Below are 27,382 nucleotides of genomic sequence, written 5' to 3'. Positions count from 1 at the left end.
GTGAGGGACAGAGGCAGGAGGTGCAACTGCAGGGGGCGCTGCACAAGGACAGAGAGGACGGGCCTCCACCCTCCACCAGGAGGAGACAGACCCCGCACAAGCCTGGCTCCTACTTGCCACCCCATGACCTTGAGCCTTCTCGGGGGTAAAAGGAGTCATGCGTTTTTACCGCACAGGTAAGAGTGGAAGTTGATGAATTTGCAAGCGGTTTGTACACTCTAAAGCATCCTTGTTCGTGCAAACAGTTGTCCAGCCTCATCCACGTTGTTTTCCTGAACTGGTTGTGTGTCTGTCTAAGCCGGTCCTACGCTGAGGTCTTTGCTAGCCCCAGCATTGTCGTGCTCCGCACCTACTGAGCATTAACTGGGGTCACTGACGTGACCATCTGTTCACGTCAGTGCAACACGCACTTACGAGACATGTCCTAGGCGCCCCTGTATATAAGGTGTGTCTTCACTGCTCAGAGAAGGAACCAAGGCTCAGACCCAGGTAAGAGGGCTTGTCCAGAGTCATAAAGCAGAGAGCGGTGGAGCCCAGGCTTGAATCTGATCTTGTTTCTCGGCGCTTCCTGTCTCCTGGCAGAAGCTGGGGAGAGCCCTCATCGGGGGCTCCCGGAGCCATGGAACCCTGGCAGGGAGGAAGGGTGGCCTGAGCAGAGAAGGAGGGACGGGGAACCTCCAACACCAGCCACCCTCGGTGCCAGCACCCCGGTGGGTGTTGGGGTTTACTGGAGCCGATGATCTCCTTTGAATCCCAGGCTCTGGGACCACAAAGCCCCGCCGGCAGTGTGTGCTGGGCGGGGGTGCAGGGAGGACTGCTAATTGGTAAGGGCTGCGAAGAGCATCTGGGCTTCCACTTTGTTGGAAAATACAGGACATTTATGCATGCCTTGAAATTAAACATCTGTCCCTGATATTATGTGGCAATGGACATTCTCCCCAGTTGCTAGGAGTTCATGAAATTCCTGTTCTTTTAGTATAAAAATAGATAACGCGTGAGTCTGAGGACACCAAAGGAAGGTCTCAGTTCTCTGAAAGGAAACGAGCCGGGCCCAGCCCCCGCCTCGGAAAGTTCAGGGAGAAGCCCCGCCTGAGAATCCACGTGCTGCTGTCCTGCCCAGCGACTCGAGGGTGCTTCAACCCCTGGTGTGGTCCAGGCAGGTACGAATCATACTGACCTTATGGGCCAGTGAGGAAGTCGGGAGCTGAGACTGTCTGAGGACCACCTCTGACCAGAGATGACGTCATGGCCGGGCCCCAGAGGGAACGAAGGGCCTCCAACACGTGGCCCTCATTCTCCCTCCCCCACGTCCCCACCCCCACCCCACCCCAGCGAGGGCTTCAGGAAATGCCACAGGCCGCCTCCACTTTAAACCCATTCCTTGCCTGGTGAAATGGCAACAAAATTTGCAGAAACATAAAGTCACATACCCTACAGATTACAGATTACATTTTATAAACATCTATTCGTTCCCGAATTTTCTAGGTCAGCAGTGTTTTTGCTAACTCTGGATCCTGTTCCAAAGGTTTCTGGGTCAGGCTATACCTTAGACATGGACCACATTTCCTTTCTGGCCTCCTAAACCCTGAAATTTCCATCTTGACCTCTGTCTCCTAACACGAAAGCCACCGGGAAAAATTGGTGGTGAGGGAGTTCCCGTCATGGCTCAGTGGTTAATGAACCTGACTAGTATCCTCGAGGACTCGGGTTCAATCCCTGGCCTCGCTCAGTGGGTTAAGGATTCGGTGTTGCCATGAGCTGTGGTGTAGGTCGCAGCTGCGGCTCGGACCCTGTATTGCTGCACCTGTGGTGTAGGCCGGCAGCTGCAGCTCTGATTCAACTCCAAGCCTGGGAACTTCCATATGCTGCAGGTGCGGCCCTAAAAGTCAAAAAAAAAAAAAAAGAAAAAGAAAGAAAAAGAAAAAAGGAAAGGAAAGGAAGGAAGGAAGGAAAGAAAGAAAAAATTGGTGTTGAGATAAAAGAGCCGCTTCCAGTCTGTTCCGTGCGTCACAATGACTTGGCTCTCTAGTGCCCCCCACCCCGCCCCCCACCCCACCATCTCGCTGGACTGAGATGGGCCAGGCTTCCTATCCCTATCTTCATGGACAGGGGAGGGGCACGGGCGGCCCCCGCCGTGGCACCAGCCCTGTCTGAGGCCCCGGGCCAGGCCCCGCGGGGCCCCGTGGTGGAACGCCTCCTCCGGTCTCTGCTGCTTCGGGAGCCCAAGAGAGAGCAGGCTGGAGCCAGAAGCCAGTCTCATCACCAGCCTCCCAAGGGCCAGGGGCACCCCTGAGCCCTGGTCACCCCCCACCCGTGAAGGTCCAGCTAGGAGAGCAGCGCCCAGCTCCGGGGTGCGGGACAGTCGGGGCTCAGGGAGGACGTGAGCCTGAGGAACTGGGCTTTGGGGACTGGGGTTTGGGTGCACACCACCAAAGCGGGTGCCTTTGTAGAGAGAACCTCCCTTTACAGGGTTGCCCAGCCTGGCCTCTGGCTTCTGGGTCCAAAGTGAACTCCGGATCCCACAGTCTCAGTGCCCGCTGCTGACCTGGGCACGCGCCCCAACTGAAGCGGTGGAAACAAGAGTTCTGGCACCCCCAAACATCTTACAAAATGCGGGGCTATTGCACTCAACTTCTGACCTTGAGGGGTGCTCCTAGCCTGTTTCCTTTGTAATTGATTCTGCTTCACTTTTATAAAGTGATGACAACGGAACTTAGTTTATAATCTCATTTATCACTCTCCCTGACATTAAACTATGAGATTCAAGAGCCCCGCCCAAATACTTGAAGAAAAGCCAATGAACGCAAAGTACGGATTCCTTCCCCGGTGCACTGGCTTGTGGACGTGTCGTTACGGGGTGGCTGCAAGCCCTGGTCTCCACTCACTCCATCTGGGATTTGCTTATGGGACACGAAAGGCAGCCGGCTAAAATCAGATCTTGTCTTGGGAGTCCCTCTTCTTCTAAGCCAAGTTAAATGCATGTATTCCATTCATACGTGGGAGGAGATTAAAATGATAATAGAGTTGGCCCATCTACCATCTTTTAGAACAAAAACGGCAATTGTTTGCTTGTGGGAAGGAAGCATTTGTGCAGTTTTTAAAATCTGAAGAAGAGAAGAAACAATCCATGACTCACGAATTCGTCACTCAGTGGTACATGTCCCCCCAGGTCCCTGGAGCAGCTGACCTTATCAAGGTGCTTGATGGCTAAGCTGACCTCACTCTCTCCCACCCACTGAAATGCACATGAGGTGCCCCCCCCCCCCAGCTGCACCCACTCCCGCAGCCTGCTGGGATGCTCAGAGAGGAGGAGGCAGACACTCAGGTGTGTAACGTGGGCTATTTGCTAGCGTGTGCAGGATGCTGATGTTCCCGTGTAATTGTTCAAATGCCTCTGGAAAATATGTCTTAGTCCTTTTTCCCCCCAGGAGTCAGAACTAGAACAAAATGTGGAAGTTTGAAGGCTTTTCGGGCTCAACCCCGGGAAGGATTTTCTAACCAGAGCTGTCTCGCCATGGCACAGTCCACCCTGAATTCTCTCCAAGGTGGGAGGGTTTTCAGTAGCCCTTGGACTATGTCAGCTGGGGACACTTGCAGGGAGTGGACTTTGGCAGTCACAGTTGGTGGCCTCCAATGGACAGCGCCTGCAGCTCTGTCTCCAGCCTTGCTCTGCAGCAGGAGCCAGCTGAACACCAGGAATTAAGGGCCCCTGGACCAGCTCTCCACCGGTGATGGACAGAGGTGGTGGAGAAACACCCCAGCTCTCACCCCCCTGGGGCGGACCAACTCCGAGGCATGGTACATAGTCAGCAGAGGTTCCCCAGTGGGAGGAGTCCAGCCGCCCGGAGCGGTCACTGATGCTCCTCCCATCAGCTTCTGCTCCATAGCCCACTCGGCATTCAGTGCCTCCTGGAATCACCTCCAGAATAAATGGTTTGCACTCAAAGCCTTATCTCGGCGTCTACTATTGGGAGAGCCCAACCTAGTTAAAGGGGTTCGTGCCCTGAGGTGGTTAGATTTGTGGGGAGAAAAGCTCTCTGGATTGCTGGAAGCCTGAAATCAAAGCCTGGGAAGAAGCAGAAGGAGAGAGGTGATAATGGCTTGGAGATGGAAAGGCTGAAGCCAGGACAAACCCAGGGACCACTGATCCCGCCCTGAGGACCAGGAAGGACCCCCTCAGGGGTGCCGGGCACTGCAAACCCCCAGGGGAAATGAGAGTCCGGTTGGAATTTGGGTCCCCAGACTCAGAGATGCTTGCATGCAAAAATCTCACAGCTCTTTATTAAGCCTGCTGTATATGTAAATATACACTCAATACGCAATAATGGCATTTCAAGTTAATGGGGGAGCATGGTAACTAACACTTATAAATTCTTACTGGTAAACACTGCTTTTCCTTAAACTCAAATAGTTCCAGTTGTTAAACATTAAAGGAAAGTGAAAATTAAACATTAAAGAAAACTGAAATTATGAAAGTTCAGAAAGAAATGATGGTTGACTATTTACATGAGCATAAAAGGGGAGGGGGAATTTGAAGAGTAAAAGCCCAAAGCAGACACCATAAAGAGAAAACAAATGCCTTCGTCTACACAAACACCTAAAATTCCTTCACGGCAACAATAAAATGAAAAGAAAATATGAAACGGGAACAACATTTTCAGTACATAAGACAGACGGGTACTGGTCTTGATAGAAAGGAGGGAAGAGAAGTAGGCGAAGAAGATGCATACAAATGTCTCAGAGACTAAGGAGACGTTTAGTCTCACTGGCAGCTGCAGGAGAATGCGGTGCGTTCCCATCGAGAAGGAAAGACTGTCGGATGTCTTGGAAATGGGAGAAGACACAGCAATACCACCCTCAGCTCTACAGAGAAGTGGAAACTCACCTGAACTGGACGTTGGCTGCACACATGGACAATAGACGCTTCCAAAATACGTAGGCCCTCTTACCCATGAATTTTACCTCGAGAACTTTAATACGCCTCTTCTCCAAATGCAAGCTTCGTCCAAAAACAGTATTAGAAAATACTAATTACGAAACAGAGTTTCTAGTGGAAAATGTTAGGATAGGAACAACTTAGTCATAAGGGAACATGAAAGGGATGAAATAAACTATAGTACAGCTACACAATAAGATGCTATGTAGCCACTAAAAATTATGTTGAAGCAGTGCATATACTGACATAGAAAATGTTCATAAAATGTTAGGAGAAAGTAGGAGCTATGAAACTTTTGGGGGGGAAAGTGTCCATAAACATAAAAGCAATCTGAAAGCCACTACCAGTCGTTTCTCAGTGAGTGGGATTTTCATGGGCTTGTCCCACTGTGTTTTTTGACTTGAATCTGTTACCTTGGGAGTAAGAAAAATCGATATGTGAAATTTCCTTTTGAATAAAAATAGTAAACGGAAATTATCCAGGCATTTAAGTAAAACAGGAAGGGGACCAAATATTTCTAATTAAAAAATATAAGCGGAAGGAAATAATACGGAATAAAAGATAAATTAAGACACCATAAAAGAGAATAGTCCCATTAATAAATAAAACCATGTGTTCTCTAAAAAAGCAATAAATGGAATAAAAAGGCAGAATACAAATGTGCATATGCACCATGAGCTCAGTTATATTTAAAAGCATAGACAGCACCCAGAGGCAAGCATGCCCAGATGTTAATACGGTCGCATCTGGGCTTTGGGTTCATTTATCTTTTCCTATCATCCTATTACTTCATTCATTTTCTAAATAATTTACAGTGAACATGAATTCATTTGCAATCCTAAAAAATGTACACTGGAAATAAGTATAAGGGAAAAACACAGTAAATAGAATTTTACGTGAAAGTGTTATGGGCAGAAATGGCGGGTGGTTAAATGAGGCTAGGGTAGAAGTTACAGTCGGCCCTGGAAGACCCGCAGATGTAGGTAAAACAGATTCCCGCTCTGAATTAAGCCCTTGACTGGGGCCCTCGAGATGTGGGTGTCTCCAGGCCCCTCCGACGGTCCAGGGTGGAAGGGTCCAGGAAGAGGGAGGGCGGAGGGGAAGGAGCAGAAGAAGTGGTTCACGCAGAGGGACGGGAGGAAATCTGGAATGCAGAGACAAGCAGAAAGATCAGAAGGTGCAAGTCCAGATTCCCAAGTAAAGGGGTGATTATGGACCCTGTTAAGGAAAGGATTAGGCTCCCAGGTGATAATCGTAAGCAGCTGTAAGGGGGGCTGTAAAGAGTCAAAAGTGAGGGAAGAGGACTTAGTAGCCCGAACAAGGACGGTCACCAAACAGGCAGCATGCTGTAGGGAATGATGCTGCCATCTGCAGAAATGGGGCCCGAGTTTCCCTCTGTGAGCCGTTTTTATAACTGCGTGGGCTTTAAGCCGTTTTCCTTTTAGTTGGTTTGCGTGTTTCTATGATTCAGTGTTTATTCCAGCGGCACATTATTTGTATATTAAAGTTACAGGCACTTTAGAGCAAATGTTCCAGAGTTTTTCCAAGCACAATGAATTTGAAAATACATTGAGTTTTCCCAAGTCTGAGGATACAGTTTTGGCTGTAGCAAACAGGAGCCCTCATACATTGTAGATGGGAATGAAAAATGCACATGATCCTGGGTGGGGGCTCTTGAAATACCTTGCAAATTAACATCTTCATTTACCCTTTGACCCAACAATTCCACCTCTAGAAATGTATCCAAAAGATACACAGGGGAAAATACACAAACATATATGCATAAGACTAATCACTGCGACATCTGTTGTAACTGCAAGAGAGTGGGAGCAATATAAAGGCCTATCAAAAGGAGGCTAATTGAGAAACCTGTGATACTCCTCTATATAGTGGAGTACTACACAGCTATGAAAAGAAATGAAGAATATTTCCATATACTGCTCTGGTTTGACATTTAGTATGGACATATTGGTAAGTGAAAAACTCAGAGTTCCCGTCGTGGTGCAGTGGTTAATGAATCCGACTAGGAACCATGAGGTTGCGGGTTCTACCCCTGGCCTTGCTCAGTGGGTTAAGGATCCAGCGTTGCCGTGAGCTGTGGTGTAGGTCACAGGTGCAGCTCGGATCCCACATTGCTGTGGTTCTGGCATAGGCCGGCAGCTATAGCTCCGATTTAGACCCCTAGCCTGGGAATCTCCATATGCCGCAGGAGCGGCCCAAGAAATGGTAAAAAAGACAGAAAAGAAAAAGAAAAACGCAAGATGGATAACTATGTATAGTATGTCACTATGCATTGAAAAAAATGGGAGAATGTGAAAATATACAAATGTTTGTTTCTATTTTAAATAAAAGGATAAAATGTAAATTTATACAAAATTACATACGGGAAAATTGAGGGGATAAGATGATGAGGCTAGGGATAAAATCTGGGCTCCTCTGAGTGTAACATTGTCTTACAGGTCTGACTTAGGATCCATATAAATAATTACAGCACCAAACAACAACAACAACAACTAAAAAGCAACTCTTAAAAATCTAAAGCAAAATAAAGCAAATAAAACCGGGCATCAGGTTGGTGAGAAACAAAGCATAAAGCAACTATTTGAAATGTGGCTTCTAAACATGTTGATTTTGCTATCCATCCCAGTGGAATATACCCCCGGGAGACATGCACACACACCACACACACCACACACACACACTCACACACACACACTAAACTATTTTCAGTCATTGTATTGCTACTAGTGAGTGCTGCATTGCTATCCTGAGGTGGCTGTGTGTATGTGTTATCGGATAAGACAAGTTAGTGATTATGTTGTTGTCATGGAGAACCAGAATTTTTCACTTTGGAGAAAGGAGATAAATATGAATCAATTAAGTTTCGTAAACTGTTATGGGATAAGACAAGTTAATGACTATGGTGTTGTCATGGAGAACCAGAATTTTTCACCTTGGAGAAAGGAGCTATATATGAATCAATTAAGTTTAGTAAACTGTAATTGTCATAAATTTGAGTTGGGAGGAAAATTATTTCATGCAAATTATATTTTGTCTTTTTAAAAAGCTACTATTTCCTTGCACTGTCCTCCGGAAAGGCCCAGTAGTGAGGGAAACCCAGCAGCAACGAGCACTCCTGGAGCCCAGATGTTGGCCTCTATACACCGTCTCCCCTTGAAAGGATCTAAAACTGCTTGGAGAAACGGCTGAGCCCAGATCCAGGGCAGGGAAATTCAGGATGTTCCAGGCACAATTTCATCACATCAAAAGCAAGTAAGATATCAAATAATATTAGGACCTGTCAAAAGATGCAGATTATTGCCTTTAGAATGGATTGGCAATGAGCTCCTGCTGTGTAGTGCTGGGAAGTATGTCTAGTCACTTATGGTGGAGCATGATCACGTGAGAAAAAAGAACGTATACATGTAGGTACAACTGGGTTGCCATGCTGCACAGTAGAAAAAAATGTATCGGGGAAATAAAAAAGTCTATGACTCAACTTGAAAAGGCTCCTGTTGACCAAAGATGGGACAATTTGACCATGAGTAAGAATAGTAACTGAAAGAGACTAAAATACATTAATAGGTTTAAATCAATAAATTCATAATTATAACACTAAAGAAGTCTTAATGCTCAGCCCTGAAGAATCATTACTTAGAAAACTGATGGAGTTCCCATCGTGGCACAGTGGTTAACGAATCCAACTAGGAACCATGATGTTGTGGGTTTGATCCCTGGCCTTGCTCAGTGGGTTGAGGATCCAGCGTTGCCGTGAGCTGTGGTATAGGTTGTAGACACGGCTTGGATCCCACGTTGCTGTGGCTCTGGCGTAGGCTGGTGGCTATGGCTCCGATTAGACCCCCAGCCTGGGAATCTCCATATGTCACGGGAGCAGCCCTAGAAAGGGCAAAAAGACAAAAAAAAAAAAAAAAAAAAAAAGATAAATAAAGGAAAACAGTAAAGTACTTATCCTATCTTTCCTAAATGAAGTATATTCTGGGGTAAGAAAAATTGATAAGGGGAAGTTTTATTCACATATGCATCATACTGATAATTGAAGAAATAATAGAATCAGAATATCCCAAGTTTGCACCCCCAAAACTCATTGAAACAATGGATCTAGATTATACCACTGATTGCTAACAGCACAAACAACACCAAAAATCGCATGCCTCCCGATAAAAATACAAACCACTTATGAAGAATTTTGATTTTGTAAAAAATGAAAAACTTTAATCTGATCAAAATTCTAAATAAAAATATTAGCAAATAGAATCCAGCCGTATATGGAAAGGACAGTGCATCACGACCAAGTTGCTTTCGTTCCAAGAATGCAAGGTTGATAATTCACCACATTCATTAAAGAAGAAAAAATTTAAGATCATCCCATAAATGCTTTAAAAGGACTTGAAGCTTCAATACAAACTCATAATAAAAAGTTTTATTACCAGCAAACTCGTAATAGAAAAGGAACCTTTCTTAATCTAATAGGCAACATCTACAAAAAAGCTAAAGCCAACATTATATAGTTAATGGGGAAATAGTGAAAACTTTGAAATGTTGAAAACACGGGAAAAGATAAAGGTGTTCACTATTTACGACGTTCATTCAACGGGACCGTAGATCATGCCCTCGCCCGTAAGATAAGGAAGAATATATTCTCATGGAGAATAAAATGAGAATAACAGTATCATGATTGGAAACAGGGAAATTACACTGTCATGATTTGTAGATGATTGCTGCCTATTTGAGGAAAAAACATTCTATGCACTCTAAACAATCAGAATCAATAGGCAAATTCTGCAAAATAACTAAGCATGCTAAATCTCTAAATAAAAACAATTTTATTTCTAATTGTGAACAAACAATTCAAATTTGAAATGAAGGCGATACTGTTTACTATAGGTTAGTAAATAGTAAGAGTGCTGGAAAGAACTGTGTAGTATTGAAAGCAGTTAAAGAAAACCTGAACAGGTAGAAAGATATACCCTGTTCCTGAAGATGTCAGTTCTTTGAATTTGTGTGTGTGTGTGTGTGTGTGTGTGTGTCTTTTTAGGGCCACACCTGAGGCATATGGAGGTTCCCAGGCTAGGTGTCGAACTGGAGCAGCAACTGCTGGCCTACACCACAGCCACAGCAACACCAGATCTGAGCCACAACCATGACCTACACCACAGCTCACGGGCAACACAAGACCCTTGACCCACTGATTGAGGCCAGGGATTGAACCTGCGTCCTCATGGATACTAGTCAGATTCGTTTCCGCTGAGCCACGATGAGAACTCCTCTTTGATTTTTGATTCCATGGAGTCCTAATCCAAATCCCAACATGATTTTGGCGAGAAACTTAACAAGATGATTTTTTAAGTGGATACGGATGTGCAAATGGCTGTGAAGAGCCAAGACAATATTGAGGAAGACTAAAACTGGAGGACTTACATACCAGATATAACAAAGCTCTAATCTGCAGGGGTTAACACAGGCGTGTGGGCACAAGGATGTGGGGCAACAGTGGGCAGGGAGGGTGGAGGAAAGACCAAGGAACATACAAGACGCCCGGGAGGAGACTGACATACACAGACACATGGCTTATGACAAAGGTAAGTCCACATAACAAAGGCAAAAGGCTTCTTCTTCCAATAAGTAATGCAGGTCAACCAGGTATTCATCCAGAGCAAAGTGAGTGTGGACCTGAACCTCCCATCATACTGAGACATGGTCTGGAGAGGTGGGAGATGAACCTGTGAAACCCGACAAGCCTTCAGGCAGCTCCGAGGAGAAGGTGGCGTGAGACTGTAGCCGGCAAATGTTTCCCACACAGCCCACGCAAAGCCCTGACCGTGAAGGACGGATTGAGGGACTACATGAAAACTGAGAACTTCCGTTCATCGAAAACAAATCTAAGAATAAAAAGCCAAACGGGCAGAAATAGCGTAAACACAAATAAGATATCTGTGTTTAATATAATAAGCTGCTGTCTACCTTCTGTTTCTATGAATTTGATTCTTAAATCCAGGGCTTAAATTTGACTCCTAAATCCAGGAGACATTTTTTTGAGTTACTATAAATCAGTAAGAAAAAGACAACCCAAATGTTTAAATGAGTGAGAGACTTGAAGAAACCCACCCCTGGAGTTCCCATCATGGCGCAGCAGAAACGAATCTGACTAGTATCCATGAGGACACAGGTTCGACCCCTGGTCTCGCTCCATGGGTTAAGGACCCAGCATTGCTGTGAGCTGTGGTGTAGGTCACAGACGAGGCTCGGATCCTGCATTGCTGGGCATAGGCTGGTGGCTACAGCTCCAATTCAGCCTCTAGCCTGGGAACCTCCAGGTGCTGCAGGTGCAGCCCTAAAAAGACAAAAGGAAACCCACCACAAGGAGGATGGCAAAGCGTCCAGCAAGGGTGAGAAATGGTGCCAATCCCTCCAGTCATCAGGGCAGTGGACGTGCCTGACAGTAGGACAACACAAAGCAGGCATCAGGATATCTGAAACCAAAAGAAGGACAAGACCAAGTGTGGACGAAGATGGGGAAAGCCTGGAACCCTCGTCCATCACTGCAAGGAGCATGTGCACCAAACGACCCTTTAGAAATACTCTGGCAGCATCTACCAGAGGATGCTACGCTTGCTCCACACCCCACCATCCCACCCCTAGAAGAGCACTTGTGAAAACGCTGATAGCCCTCTTGTTCAGAACAGCCCCAGAGGGGGAGCAAACCAAAGCTCCATCATGCCGCAGAATCAGTCAGTGAATGGAGGTGCTTCCATGCAGTGGAATTCTTAGTGTGCAGTCAGGAGCATGATGGGAGCACTGCCTCCTGCAACAACGCGCACGTTGCTCACGGTGTTGGGCAAAGGAAGCCGAGCATGAGGAGTGGGGATTTGTGACTCCATTCCTGTAAACCTCCAGCCCGGGTGTGACTAACAGCAGTGTCAGAGGCCAGGATGGCTCTGACCAGCGGGGAGGGAGATGGGGAAATGCGTGGGAGGCACGGGCAGGGGTTCTTGGGTGCTGTGGGTCCAGTGTCTTCGTCTGGGAGACGTCACGTGGATGTGTGTGTTCACTGTCGCAACAGCCTTTGAACTGTGCGCGGGGTGGTGCACTTCATCAAAAGAATGTTTAGTTAGAGCAAAACGGAGCACACGCCTGTTTGTCGCAGCAGTATTCCCGGCAGCTCAAACACGGAAGCAGCCCAAGGTGATCAGCAGAATGTGTCTATCCATAGAGTGCATGTTATTCAGTCTTAAAAGGAAAGGAGATTCTGACGCGTGGATGGGCCTTGAGGACATTGTGCCGCGTGAAAGAAGCCAGTCACAAAAGACAAACACTATAAGGTTTCCCTTATATGAGGTCCCTGGAAGCGTCAAATTCGTAGAAACAGCAGGTGGGCTGCGGACTGCCAGGGGCTGAGCGAAGGGAACAGGGGGCTTGGACGGGTGCAGAGTTCCAGTTTTGCAAAATGAAGAGGGTTCTGGGGATGGCTGCACTCACATGAGTGTGCTCAATGTCACGGAACCACACACTTAAAATGACCAAAATGGCGAATTTTATGTGATGTGTAGTTGACCACAGTAAAAAGTTTGAAAGCAACAACAGCAAAGAGAACCCACCATATGTCTACCAATAATGGAAGCGTGTGGTGACTCTTATTATACCTGACCCACTTCCTTTTCCACTTGGCCAGCAGAGACTCCAGTGCAAAGCCTACCAGGGGGCAGGGAGGGGGCCAGCCCACAGCCCCGCCCCTTACCTCACTGTGGCACGTGCATCCCCAGGAATAGCTGGATGGATTAACAGACCCAGCTGCAACGACGTTACCTGATTCTCCAACACCTGCTATTTGAGATCCCCTCCTTTCACTTAACAAACTTTAAGCATGTTCTCAGAATGCTAGTTTGAAGATTTCATGACATCTAGGGCAACTGCTGCCACATGCGCAGTAGCTGGCCAGCACATGTGGAGTGAGCTGCCAACACCTTGCCTTCAGGTGCTCACAGATTCATCACCCATCTGGGGAGGGCAGGGTGTGAGAAATCACAAAACCAGAACAGATCCTCGGAGCCTCTTAGGCTTTAGATAGCATCTACTTCAATTACTGTCACACAGATACTTGAACTATGGCCCCAGAGGAAAGAGACTTGGTCAAATGCCATCAAGCAATTGCAAAGCACAAAACAACAGAATCCACGTCCTCCAGCCTCTGGCTCAGGGCTGCCTCCCACTTTACACTGCAGCGTGGACTCAAACCATCCTGGAGAGGGTGGGTACAGCTGTCAGGAGCCACTTTCCCTGAAGATGCCACGATGCCGGCAAGGGGATGACATTCGCGTGTCTGTGGCATTGCCCTCCCGTTTCCAATAGCACTGCTTGTGTGCATTCAGCTTGGGTGTGTGGCTGCTGTATTCGTTTTTATTGCCACCTAGCAAATTACTGCAAATGTATCAGCTTACAACACTCCCATTTACTAGCTCACCGGTCTGAGGATGGAAGGTCCAGGCACAGCATGACGGGGTTCCCTTTACAGGGTCTCAAGGCTGAATCCAGGGGTCAGCTGGGCTGTGTTCCCATCTGGAGGCTCGAGTAGGGAAGAATCCAGTCCCGAGCTCATTCTGGTTGTTGGCAGAATTCAGTTCCTTGTGGCTGTAGGATGGAGGTCCTTGCCTCCCTGCTGGCGGGCAGCCCACATCCTCTGCCACACGCTACCCTCCATCCCATGTGGAATTCCTCTCATGCCCTGGTGCTCTGACTCCCTGTCTCTGACTTCTAGGAATTTCAAGGGTCATGTGCTCAGGTCAGGTTCACACAGCCACCTCTCCTCCTGCAAGTCAACGGTGCCTTTCACAACCTAACCACGGAGTGAAATCCCTGCATCATATTCACATATTACACAGAGTATCTACACCAGAGTGGGATGTGGGGGCGTTCTTAGAACCCTGCCTGAGGCACTGTCCCCAAGCAGCCCCGAGAGCCTAAACACTGGTCCATGGACCCAGCACCACATCTTTGCCGCCGTCATGAGTGTTAAGCAGGACCTCGGGGGCCAGGAAGGTCAGCTCGCAGGATCTGTCTGTCATGGCAAGTCTGAACTTGACTCTAGCTGGGTGACGGCTCCAGTTCAGTCAAAGCATGACCAATTCTCTGCTCTGCCTCCTTGGTTGGACTCAATTGTTTTGAGCATATCCAGCTTTTTCCTCCACCTGCAAGAGTCCTGTGGAAATTACTCCTCATGATCCATGAACAGATCAAGGATGAACCAAACTCAGATGTCTTCAGCTGCCATGTCCTAATTTATTGGCAGTATGCTCAGTAAAGCTTTCCTGATTATTTCCTGGTCAGGATGCTTTGCCAGATGAAAAAGGGCCAGAGACAGTTATTAATTAAATGGAAATGCAGCAACCAAATGTGAAGATCTCAAACTCTTTTATTTTGAAGTATCTTTTTTTTTTTTTTAAAGAAACACTGGGTAGGAAAAAAATGTGTCATACCTTTTAGCTTATAAATTTATGGTCAACCTCCACATGCAACTAACTTCTGGTTTCATTTCCTATCAAAATATTCTTTGAACTTATTTTCTTTCTAAAGTCATCCCAAATAAACGCATATTAACTAGTGAGTCAGGCTGCTTTTGTTAAAGAAACCTCATGGAAAGAAAACTGAGTCCATCTCCAAAGTTGGAGAGGAAAGAGTGGTGAAAGAAATATTTATAAAGTGCACTGAACTGCTGCATTGCTGATGCTCGTCTTGTCTTTTTGAGACAATGCTTTAAAATCCTAGCATTTTAGAAGCATAAAGAAACCAGAGGATGCTCTGATATAACCTCTTTGTTTTACGGATAAAGAAATTGGTACAGGGAAATGAAGGGACTCTCTCCAAGCTACACAGCTTTTGAGGGACTTGCCCCAAGATCCCCAGTGCTCAGGGGCTTTTCATGTGGCCAGGTCATCTCCCTGCCTCCTGGGACAGGGCCAGGGAGCCCCCCTGAGATGTCTCCAACCCCTTATGGTTTCATGCAGAGGGTGCTGCTAATGGAAATGCAAAATGACGTCAATTAGCAGATGCTCGTGTGTTACTGTTTTGAACCAAGACAGAACATCTGTCTTCACTTTGCCCCTTGCAGGAGAATCTTCCGTGTGGGTGTGTCTGGATCCATCCTGATGCTCCTCTGTGGGAGATAGGGGCGGGGTAGTGGTAGAGTGGGTGAGAAGCGATGCCCACTGAAGGGCATCTCAAGGTCGGCCAGCAGCCCTTACAGCCTTCACTGCAGGCTCTGATGACCATGCTCTCCAGGAAGGCCTGATGGAAACGTCCAAAATGATTTCCCGGGAGCACCACTTCATTCCCTCCGTCCTTGAAACCAATCATCTCTCTTATCAAAGAGTGAGAAGTAGTTTAATATGTTACTCAATGCTCGTTTTTCTTATTAATAAGGGACATTTGGGGGTTCGCTTGTGTGGTGCCGTGGGGTAAGGCTCCCAAGTTGTCACTGCAGAGGCTGGGGTTACTGCTGTGGCACAGTTCTGATGCCTGGCCCAGGAATTTCCACGTGCTGCTGGCAAGGCCCAATAAATAAGTAAATAAGGGACATTTCGAAGTTTAAGAATGATTTGCAAAAACTCAATTTAACTGTGATGTGTTGCTATAAAGCATTGATAGGATTTCTGTGTACCAAAAAATGAAAATCAATTTTAAACTCCTCTGTATGTGTTTGGAAACAAGGATTTTGAAATGAAATACAGTCTGTCAACCTTGGCACTATTGACGTCTGGGGCCAGATAGCTTTGGGTCTGCCAGTTCGTCCTGTGCACCAGACAAAGTTGAGCACTGTCCCTGGCCCCCACCCCGTAGAGGTTGGAAGAACACTCTTCCTCCCCCCTCCCCCCGCCCCCCAACCAGCTGTGGTGACTAGCAATGTTTCCAGACATCGCCAAATGTCCCCTGGGGGCCAAAATAGCCCTGATCACCATTCAGCTAAACACTGACCGTGCATCTCAGATTTGAATGGGCAGAGTGCCCACTGTTATCCAGAACCAGGGAGTTTTAGGATAAAATCAATAATCAGTATCACCAAACACATTTCTCAAGTTCAATTTAAAAGAACTTTCTAGGAGGCAGAGCTGCCAAAGAAACCAGCTGCCCAAGGAAATGGAAGATTGTTTATCAACAGATGTGCCCAAGACAGAAGAGGGTTGGAAAACTCTCTGGTCCAGAGAGATGCGGAGAGAGGCTGCTAACAGCAGACAGAATTGGGCCACGAGGGCACGTAGCCATCGCAGGCCAGGAGACGGGCATCGGCATGTTTTAAAAAAAAGTTGCCTGTCTGTAAAACATTCACTGCTTAAAGCCGTGTTCTCCATTGCTAAATGTTTTTAGGTTGATTAAAGTAATGACGTCACATTGTAGAAAATGTGGAAGCACGTGAAAGGACACGGAGACACAAACTGTCAGCCTCAATCTGACCGAAAGAAATTGCTCTTGATATAGGTGTGTGTTTCAGCCAGACGATGTTCTATGCATATTCTTCCATTGTTGAGTGCCTTTGTTTTGCTTCAAAATTCCCTATTCAGGAGTGTTCTTCCCGCCGAGAAAATTCTTTGGAAATGAAATATATCGTAATTTGATTAACGATCCTCCGACTGTTGAGCTTTTAGAAAAGCCACCCAAATAATGAGATGTTGTCCTTGATAGGTATGTCTCCTGTCCGTTACACGCGTGGTTCGGCACCTAGCTCGAGGCGTAGCAAGTGCCCAGAAAGTGAGCAGTCCTTACTACTGCATTGCTAGGTTACTTTCCTGAAAAGCTAACTCTCCCCAGCAGAGTGCAAGTTTCTGTCTCATGAAAGCGTCACTGGCATTAAATACCACCATCTCGTCACGTTTTTGTAACTTAATGGGTGAAGATAAAATTCACTGTTACCTCACTCTAATGCGTATTTCGGGACTACCAGGGAGGCCGAATGCTGGCGCTGCAGGTTCGACACCTTCTGTAGCAGAGGGTCTGCGGACGACCGTTTTTGAATTCCTTGAAAATTCCGTTCTTTTCTTTATTACTCACATGAGCCCTCTTCCTAGCAAAGATTTTAGACACTAACCTTTACCTTTCACTGATGTTTGTTTTCTTTTTCTTTGATTACAGAATTACACACAAATTTGCAGGAGGGAAAATTCCCTGGTAAGGTGAAGTTTCAAATAAAACCATAAAACACTTGTCAAAATCTACTGCCATAAGACACAGTTAATAGAACCAAATCATGGGAAAATTCACACCAAATGGAACAAGGAAGAAATAAAGCAATTTGAAAAGAACATTAAAATTTAATTGTTAGAATTTTTAATTGTTTTAGTTTATAGAAACAAAATGAATAACAACTATTACGTGAGAGGATAGAAATTTCAATATTAAGAAGGATCCATTTGGAAATCAGGAAACTGAAAAACACTGAAATAAACAACAAAAACCCAATGGATGGCTTATATATCTTATTAGATAGAGCAGAAGAGAGAACCAATGAATTAGAAAACAAAACTAAGAATATCTAACTCGAAGGCGGCACAGAGAGCCGAAAATCAGCTCAGAGATGTGAAGCGTTGGTTGGGTCCAAGATAGCACCTAATCAGAGTTCCAGATGGAGAGAATAAAGACAACGGGGAGGAGAAACACTTCCGCAGACAGCAGCACAGAATTATCCACAATTGAAGAAATGCAGGCGTCCCAAAATTAAATTCCCTGGGAGATGAGAAGGATTAAATTTTTCAAAGGAAATCCAGACACAGACATATAATGAGAAACATCACGGGAAAAAAGCAAAATAGTTAACACGTCAGAAAGAAATAACAGGTGAGAGGGAGGGAGAGGGAGAGAGAGGTCGTCGAGGCTCCCACGAATACAGACTACACGTTCTTTTCAAACATATAAAATACGTTTTTAAAATTTGAATGCATACATAACAGATCACAAAGGAAGTCTTTAAAAATACCAAAGATTTGAAAACACCCAGCCCACAACAAGTTGAGGAGTGAAATTTTAAAGTCAGCTAAAATGCATCCATACATTTGGAAACTAAATAACACTTTTAAATAATTCATGGCTCCGGAAGATATTATAATGGAGATTATAAGTACTAAGAACTGAATGATGACAAAAAACAATACACAAAAATCTGTGGAAAGTAGATGAAGGGGATGTTATAAAGAATTTATAATATTAAATTTGTGTTTTAGTAAAAAAGAGAGATTTTAAATTAATGAGCTAAGAATGCAATATAAGAATTTAGATAATTTAAATCAATATAAAACCAAGGAAAAACAAACAAAAAATAATGAAGGTCAAAATTATGGAAATAGTAAATAAAGAAGCAATAGAAACAAAAGAATCAAAAAGATGGTTCTTTAGAAATAACTGATAAAAAATACAACTATCTTTTTTCTTGATTAATCCAGGAAGAAGGCACAAATAAATATTAAAATGAAAAAGAAATTGTTATTAAGATAAAAATAAATGAAAAAATTTGCACTAATAATTTGAAATCATATTTGGTGGACAATTTTCTTTAAAAAAAAATTAAATTACTGAGGCTTCTATTTTAACTAATATGCTCCAAAGACTAGAAAAGGAGCAAAGACTATCTCTTGCCTCTTATATGAGGCAAGCATCACCCATGGTAACAAAACAAGGTAAGGTAGAAAAAAAAAAAGAAAATTATGAAAAAGTCCTATGCCCAGCAAAGGAAACAGTCAACAAAATGAAAAGGTAACCTATAGAATGGGAGAAAATATTTGCAAATCATACATCTGACAAGGGATTAATATTTTTAAAAAATCTATTAGGGACTCAAATATCTCAATAGCAAAACACCAAATAATCCAATTGAGAAATGGACAAAGGATCTGAATAAATGTTTTTCCAAAGACGACGTACAAATGGCTGAGAGGAACATGAAAAGATGCTTGATGCCACTAACCATTATGAAAATGCAAGTCAAAGCCACAGTGAGCCATCACCTCACATCTGTTAGGAGGGCTTTTATCAAAAGTCAAGAGACAACAGCTGTTGACGAGGATGCAGGGAAAAGGGAACCCCTGTGCACTACGGGTGGGAACACGGAAAACGGAACGAAGGTTCCTCAAAAAATTAAAAGTAAAACCACCGTAGGATCCAGCAATGTCACTCCTGGAAGTGTATCCAAAGGAAACTAAGTCAGTATCTCAAAGCAGTACAGGCACTCCCGTCTTTATTGCAGGATTATTCACTATAGCCAAGACACAGAAGCAACTTAAGTCCCAAGTGTCCATCGACGGGCTAAAGTATAAAGAAGATGTGATGAATGAATAGATAGATGATAGATCGATCCAATCGATTGATGAGATAGATAATGGATTGTTATTCGTCCATGAGAAAGAAGGAAATCCTGCCATTCCAACAGCATGTGTGGACTTGAAAGACAGGCTGCTGAGTGAAATCAGCCAGATGAAGACCCGTACGTATGATCTCACTTAAATGTGGAATCTAAAGCCAGAAAAAGTAGAGCATGTGGAGACGGAGAGTGGAATGCGCGGGTTTAGCAGGGGCTGGAGGTGGGTAAAGGAAGAGAGGCTGCTCACCGGAGGCACAAGCATTCGGCTGATAGATGAGTAAGCTCTGGGGAGCGGGTCTTCAGCCTACTGGTTGGAGTTAATAATTCTGCATTTCATACTTGAATTTGCTAAGAGCGTAGATCTTAAGCATTCTCACCACAAAAAAAGAGTAACAGGGTGAGGTGGTGGATGCGTTAATCAACGTAATTGTAATGTCACGTTGTATCCATAGATCACATCATCACAGCGCACACTTTAAGTACATACAATTTTCGCCAATTATACCTCAATAAAGCTGGGGAAATTGATTAATTTTTTAAAGGAAAATTATGAACACAGAGCCAAAAATTCAAAGTAGGAGCTCCTGTTGTGGCTCAGCAGGTTAAGGACACAGCATTATCTCTGGGAGGATGCAGGTTCAATCCCTGGTCTTGCTCAGTGGGTTAAGGATCCAGCTTTCCTGCAAAAGGCAGCCTAGGTCACAGAAGCAATCAGATCTGGTGTTGCTGTGGCTGCAGCTCCCATTCAACCCCAGTCTGGGAACTTCCATATGCCACAGGTGTGGCCATGAAAAGGGAAAAAAAAAAATCCTAGTAAAATACCAGCAATTAGAATCCTAAAATACATTGGAAAAAAAATATAAATCATGACCAGGTTAGCTGTACCCCAAGGTGGCTTAACATTAGAAAATCCAGTAATGCAACTTGCCATAAAGCTGATTAAAGAATACTATATATAGAAAACCCTTAAGGACTCAACCAGAAAACTACTTGAACTGATCAACAAATTCAGCAAAGTAGCAGGATGTAAGATTAACATTTAGAAATCAGTCACAATTCTATATACTAACAATGAAATATTAGAAAAGGGAAAAAATAGAATACCTTTTAAAATTGCACCCCCAAAAATCAAATACCTGGGAATACACCTGACCAAGGAGGTAAAAGACTTCTAGCTGAGAACTATAAAACATTAATCAAGGAAATTAAAGAAGATGTAAAGAAATGGAAAATATTCCATGCTCCTGGGTTGGAAAAAATAATATTGTAAAAATGGCCATACTACCCAAAGCAATCTACAGATTCAATGCAATCCCCATCAATTTACCCATGACATTTTTCACAGAGCTAGAACAAATAATCCAAAAATTTATATGGAACCACAAAAGATCCAGAATTGCCAAAGTATTTCTGAGGAACAAAAACCAAGCAGGAGGCATAAATCTCCCAGACAATATTACAAAGGCAATATTACAAAGCCACAGTCACCAAGACAGTGTGGTACTGGTACCAAAACAATCATACAAACCAATGGAACAGAATAGAAAACCCAAAAATAAACCCAGACACCTATGGTCAATTAATCTTTAACAAAGGAGGCAAGAACATAAAATGGGGAAAAGACAGTCTTTTTAGCAGGTACTCCTGGGAAACCTGGACAGCTTCATGCAAATCAATGAAACTAGAACACACCCTCACACCATGCACAAAAATAAACTCAAAATGGCTGAAAGACTTAAATATAAGACAAGACACCATCAAACTCCTGGAAGACAACAGAGGCAAAACATTCTCTGACATCAACATTACAAATGTTTCCTCAGGTCAGTTTCCCAAAGCAGCAGAAATAAAAGCAAAAATAAACCAATGGGACCTAATCAATCTGACAAGATTTGCACAGCAAAGGGAACCAAAAAGAAAACAAAAAGACAACTTATGGAATGAGAGAAAATAGTTTCCATTTATACAACTCAACAGCAAAAAAAGCCAACAACCCAATTGAAAAATGGGCAAAAGACCTGAATAGACATTTCTCCAAGAAAGATATACAGATGGCCAACAAGCACATGAAAAAATGCTCAACATCACTGATTAGTAGAGAAATGCAAATCAAAACTACAAGATACCACCTCACACCAGTCAGAATGGCCATCATTCATAAGTCCACAAATAACAAATGCTGGGGGGGGTGGAGAAAAAGGAACCCTCCTACACTGTTGGTGGGAATATAAGCTGGTACAACCACTATGGAGAACAGTATGGAGATACATTAGAAAACTACTCATAGAACTACCATATGACCAAGCAATCCCACTCTTAAGCAAATATCCAGACAAAACTTTCCTTAAAAAAGACACATGCACCCACATGTTCATTGCAGCACTATTCACAATAGCCAAGACATGTGAACAACCCAAATGTCCATTGACAGATGACTGGATTAGGAAAAATGTGGTATATATTCATAATGGAATACTACTCAGCCATAAAAAAGAACAAAATAATGCCATTTGCAGCAACATGGATGGAACTAGAGACTCTCATACTGAGTAAGTCAGAAAGAGAAAGACAAATACCATATGATATCACTATTTCTGTAATCTAATATATGGCACAAATGCACCTTACCACAGAAAAGAAAATCATGAACCTGACCCCCTTGCTGTACAGTGGGAAAATAAAATAAAAAATTAAAAAAAAAAATCATGGACTTGGAGAATAGACTTGTGGTTGCCAAGGGGGCGGGAGAGGGAGTGGGATGGTCGGGGTGCTTGGGGTTAATAGACACAGACTACTGTCTTTGGAGTGGATTAGCAATGAGATCCTGCTGTGTAGCACTGTGAACTATGTCTAGTCACTTATGATGGAGCATGGTAGTGTGAGAAGAAAGAATGTATACATGTATGTGTAACTGGGTCACCCTGCTATACAGTAGAAAATTGATAGAACACTGTAAACCAGCTATAATGGAAAAAAATAAAAATCATTATATAAAAATTTTTTTAAAAGCTGATCAAAGAAGAAAAATAATGATCATCTAATTAAATGGAAGAGATGGCATTTGATAATACTAAATATTAATCAACAATTAAGGGAAAGAATTCCTACAAAGTACAAAGAGAAGGTAATTTCTTAGTCTATTAACAGATTTCTACCAAAAACCTTCGAGATATTCTTATGGGAATATAAAAATGTTTCTTTCAAAATCCAAATTGAGGGACTTGCCACAAAAAAATAAGTAGTCTGGATTCCTAAAAAGATCACAAAAGACCAAAAATGGAGTGAGGGGACTGGGAACTGTTCTCAATTAAAGATTAAAAAGTGACAACTGAATACAATGCGTGATGCTTGGTTGGATTCTGGATTAAGAAAAAATAAAAACAGCTGTGGAAAATCTTACTGGGCAAGTTGGTAAAATTTAAATAATACAATGTGTAATAGCTAATAGCATTTTAAGCTATGATGAATTTCCCAACTCTGGTTATGTAGAATACCCAGTTCTTAGTCTATAACTACTAGAAGCACTTAGGGTAAAATATCATAGTGTCAGTAACTGCTACCCAAATGATTCAGAAAAAAATAATAGAGAAGAAAAAGCAGATAAATATTAATAACTGGTGGATCTAGGTGAAGGATTTGCAGGTATTCATTCTTTTCTCTTTTGAGTTTTTAAAAATGGTAGAAAATGAAAAGTTAAGAGATGTTTTGTTCTCTTCAAAGGATTAGGACAAGGATATGCCTGTTGTGCATCTATTTAGCATTTCTCTGGAGATATGGATAATGCAACAAGACAAGAAAAATAAATGAGGATTGCAAAAGAAAAAATAGTATGTTTTTTACATGCAATACAATTTCATACATAGAAAAAGCTAAGAATACAAGACATTGACAAATAAATAACTTCTCATGCATGAGAGCAACCAATTAAAAAACTACAAAAATCCAAACATATCATTCAAAACAGCCATAAAACCATAAGAAATAAATCAAACAACATTGTAGCAAGTTCTAAAGGAAGAAGCGCATAACATTAGAGGATATAAGAAATATTTGAGGAGTTCCCGTCGTGGCGCAGTGGTTAACGAATCCGACTAGGAACCATGAGGTTGCGGGTTCGGTCCCTGCCCTTGCTCAGTGGGTTAACGATCCGGCGTTGCCGTGAGCTGTGGTGTAGGTTGCAGACGCGGCTCGGATCCCGAGTTGCTGTGGCTCTGGCGTAGGCCGGTGGCTCCAGCTCCGATTCGACCCCTAGCCTGGGAACCTCCATATGCCGCGGGAGCGGCCCAAGAAATAGCAACAACAACAAAAAAAAAAAAAAAAAAAAAAGAAAAAAAGAAATATTTGAAAAATGAGAGTCATGTTCACAAATGGGAAGACGCACCATCGGAAAATATAACTAACATTCCCATGAAATGCACTTCCCACCAAAATCCCACAGAATGTTTTCCCCCTGGAAATTTTCAGGGTGTCCCTCCTATTAAACAAGGGTGAAGATGAGTGGAAGCCCTGACTATTTAGAAGAATAATAGAGAGGCCGCCTGTTCTACCATCGTCAAGACCAAGTTCCCAGTGCTGTGACAATGAGAACCCACTTTTCCACTGGGGAACGCCCATCAACACTTCTTTTAAAGCTGAGAGATTGTTGCAATGTATGAGGATAGGTGAACAACCCCAAGACAGAGAGGAAAACAGAAACAGACCTCTCTGGGTGGGGAAATGTCTCAGGTGACCAAAATGTCATTGCCTGTTAGCAGTGCTGGGACTACTGATGGGAAAAAATAGATCTCCTCCTTACAACATTCATACAGGTATCAGTATGATTTGGAAAAAAATTATTGATTCCAAATACATCAACGAACTTAAAGTGAAAAACAAAATTTTAAACATTCTGGAACAGAACATAAAATATAATCTTGATCTTGCAGTAGGACAGATTTTTTCTTTTTTTGGTCTTTTTAGGGCCACACCTGCAGCATATGCAGGTTCCTAGGCTGGGGTTGAATCGGAGTTACAGCTGCCAGCCTACGCCACAGTTCATGGCAATGCCAGATCCTTAACCCCCTGAGCAAGGCCAGGGATCGAACCTGCATCCTCATGGATACTAGTCAGGTTCATTAACCACTGAGCCACAAACACAACACACTCAGCAGAAGCCCGCAGGCCAGTGCATCATAGAATACACCCTCCTGTGTGGCTGCTGGGGACAGGATGAATTCTAGAAAACTGCTGATATTTAGCTAGTTTTTAACCTACAAAAGCGGCAATTCGCAGTTCCCATGTGGCTCATTGCGTTAAGTATCTGGCACTGGCACTGCAGCGGCCCCGTTCGCGGCTGTGGCGCGGATTTAATCCCTTGCCTGGGAACTTCTGCATGTCATGGATGTGACCAGAAAAGGAACAAAACAAATAGGGCAGTTTCTTGTGATTCCACCTAGTTTTCTCTGTCAAGAAGAGGGCTCCCCCATCCCCTGAGGGCGAGAAGGGCTGGGGTGGGCACACGCTGGAAGGGAAGGGGGGGTTCAGAACAGCTCCAGCCCGGAACGGTCACCAGGGTCACGTTTACAAATGCACGAGTGGCCCGAGGGGCGCAGAGCACGGTGGAAGACAGTGGTGGTGGCACCAGGCGACCAAGTGTCGCTCTCTCCTCCCACAGGACTCAGCAGGCCCATCAGGACTGGCCAAGGCTGTGGGTTTCAGCGGGAGGAACTGGGGGCTGGCGAGAGAGCAGGCTGTGAGGGGCACGGGAGAGAAGGGAGGCTGCGAGGGTAGGTTTCACAGATGGGGTGGGGACAGTGACACATGGGGTGGGGGGTGGGGTCTGCAGGCCTGTGTGGGCACAAGGGTAGGTGTCGTGGATGGGGGGAGTGGTGACAGTGACACACGGAGGCTGTCAGGGGCAGCGGCCCCAGAGGGTGTGCTGTCCAGGCAGGCTGGCCTGAGCGCTCTGCAGGGATCCCTGCCCTGGCAGAAGATGATTTCCCGATGTCGGGGTGCAGGTGGGCCCCCTAGTGAGTTTCTGGGGCGCTCCGGGAGGTGTCAGCTGGCCTAGTGGAGAGCATCCTGGGAGGGGCTCCAAGCTTCCCAGGCTCTGCGTCCTGGGGGAACCGCGCTCCCCACCTGAGCCCCAGGCAGTGCTGGGCCTCCGGTCCTGGGACGAGGTGGAGTCCGGGCCTCAGACCTCAGAACCTGAGCCCCTCTGTTTTCTTCCACGCTCGGTGCCTCCAGGCTCCTGGGCTCCTTTCCCTGCGGCAGCCCCTGAAGGCACGGACGGCCCTGGGCACCCTCCATCCGCGGAGCTCTGCCCTTGCCCCTCTCCTCACCCGCCCACAGCCCTCGGGGCCAGAGCAGCCTGTGAAAGGCTCCTGACGCCTGCATTTCGGAAGTTACTGAGAAGTTACTGGGAGTTCGGGGTTGGTGTCCGCGCACTGACGTATATGAAGGAAGCAAGGTCAACGGAGCCGGCGCGCAGCACAGGGACCTCTGCCCAGCACTCTGTGACGGCCTGTGTGGGAAACGGGTCTGAAAAAGAAGGGAAGTGTGTGGGTCGATGTTTAACCGAATCGCTGTGCTGTCCAGCAGAAATGAGCACAGCGTTGTAAATTAAGTCTACGTCAATAACATTTTGAAGAAAACAATTAAAGAAAAGGGCAAAAAAAAGGAAGGTCACCGTCACCAGGGAAACAAGGCCCAAGCCTCGAACGCAGGTTCTTGGGCCGCGGCTGGTCCCCACTCTCTTTTCATCTCCCACGTCCCCGTTGCAAGGACCTAAACAGTCGCCGAGCTGCCTGGGCCCCAGCTGTGTGCCAGGTGGGTGATGAGCCATCTGCATCTCTTCCTGCTGCGTCTGGGGAACAAACTAAGCCCAGAACCACCTCAGCAGAACCGAGTCGGACCAGCCTTGACCGGAGGCCCTGCTGCTTTGTCAGGGTCTCTCCCAAGCCCCCTGGCAGCATCAGAAGCAGGGCGTCCCTTGAACCCTCGTCCTGTAGGCTCCCCCTCCCCTGCTCTGAGAGCAGAGCTGCTGCGATGCACAGGTTCATGGGCACCCGTGACCCTGGACGCACAGGCCGGGGCTCCCTGGAGCCAGGCCTCGCCCCAGCCTGCAGTGTGGGCTAAAGAGGCCCAGAGGCTTCCTGCGATGGCTACGTGGAGGAGACCTAAACCTCTGCCACCTCTGGGATGAAACGGCAGAGACAGTTTAGCAAAAGAGAAATGGGCAGAGGGGCGGTCACTGACACAAGGACCCCACCTCTCCTACAGCTCACGGGCCCCTGCCTGGGCTGTTCCTGGGAGAGGTGGGAGTCTCTGTTCACGGGGGAAGAGTCCTGCGTAACCAGGACTTCAGAAGCTGGACGATTCAGAGGCGCACTCGGAGAGGAGGTGGAGGGAACGGGCAAACCCACGGCGGGTTCCAGCGGCGCTGCCCGCAGGCTGGAGGATGAAGGCCACATTTGCTTCCTCCGAAGTATTGAGACCAAAGAGCTTTATTCCCGGGCACCGAAGCCCTTCCAGGGAAGCCCTGCATCTCAGGCCCACGTAGGAGTCCTAGTAGCATTTTCAGAATCGTCTTCCACACCCGTCTGATGCGATGGTTCCTGTTAAACCTTAATCTCCAGCATGTGGCCGCCTACTTGGCCAACTTCGTGACTAAAAATAAAATCGACGCATCAACAAATACTTTCATATTGACTTTGCCGTCTGCGCCCATGCTGGTTACCAGATTAGGTAACCGCGGGTGAGAGCACGCCACAAGAATTACCTCTAATGACACTCAGAAACACGCCGTTTCACTGGAGCCTTTTCTACATGTGGAACATAACGGGGGTAAATGGTGAAGCGTTTGCACTGCGAGCAGAGACCAGGGCCGTCCTGAGCTGGACACGAGTGACCTCCTGGCTTCTCCACCCGCAGCCAGGACCACACCCTGACTGCAGAGCTGAATGGTACCTCCGGGCACCAGATGCAACAGTCACACCAGGACTTGAGCTACCTATTTGCCTCCTTGACCAGCTGCAGAAACCGCTCAGCGCCAGGGCATGCATGGCACAGCACACTCAGCAGGGGACCTGCAGGGGACGGTGGCCTGCCTC

General features: G+C 45.4%; 1 long non-coding RNA gene across 4 annotated transcripts in view; it reads right to left on the bottom strand.

Annotated features, from left to right (window-relative positions):
* Positions 1-27,382, bottom strand: part of LOC146396236 (uncharacterized) — a 160,918-nt gene that overhangs the window by 88,255 nt on the left and 45,281 nt on the right. The window contains exon 1 of one of the 4 annotated variants that reach the window (XR_014829199.1): positions 13,416-13,671. The exons of the other annotated variants lie outside the window; for them this stretch is intronic. This is a non-coding gene — a long non-coding RNA (uncharacterized LOC146396236). Of the gene's footprint in view, positions 1-13,415; positions 13,672-27,382 lie in introns of those variants that run through there. 4 annotated transcript variants of the gene reach the window in all.

The sequence above is a fragment of the Sus scrofa genome, chromosome 15 (assembly GCF_054392235.1).
Source record: "Sus scrofa isolate SSC_HxYL_T2T_F1_AM1 chromosome 15, Sscrofa_HxYL_maternal_Yorkshire_Landrace_v2.0, whole genome shotgun sequence".
Lineage (NCBI taxonomy): Eukaryota > Metazoa > Chordata > Mammalia > Artiodactyla > Suidae > Sus > Sus scrofa.
This window is presented reverse-complemented; position numbering and strand designations above follow the sequence as displayed.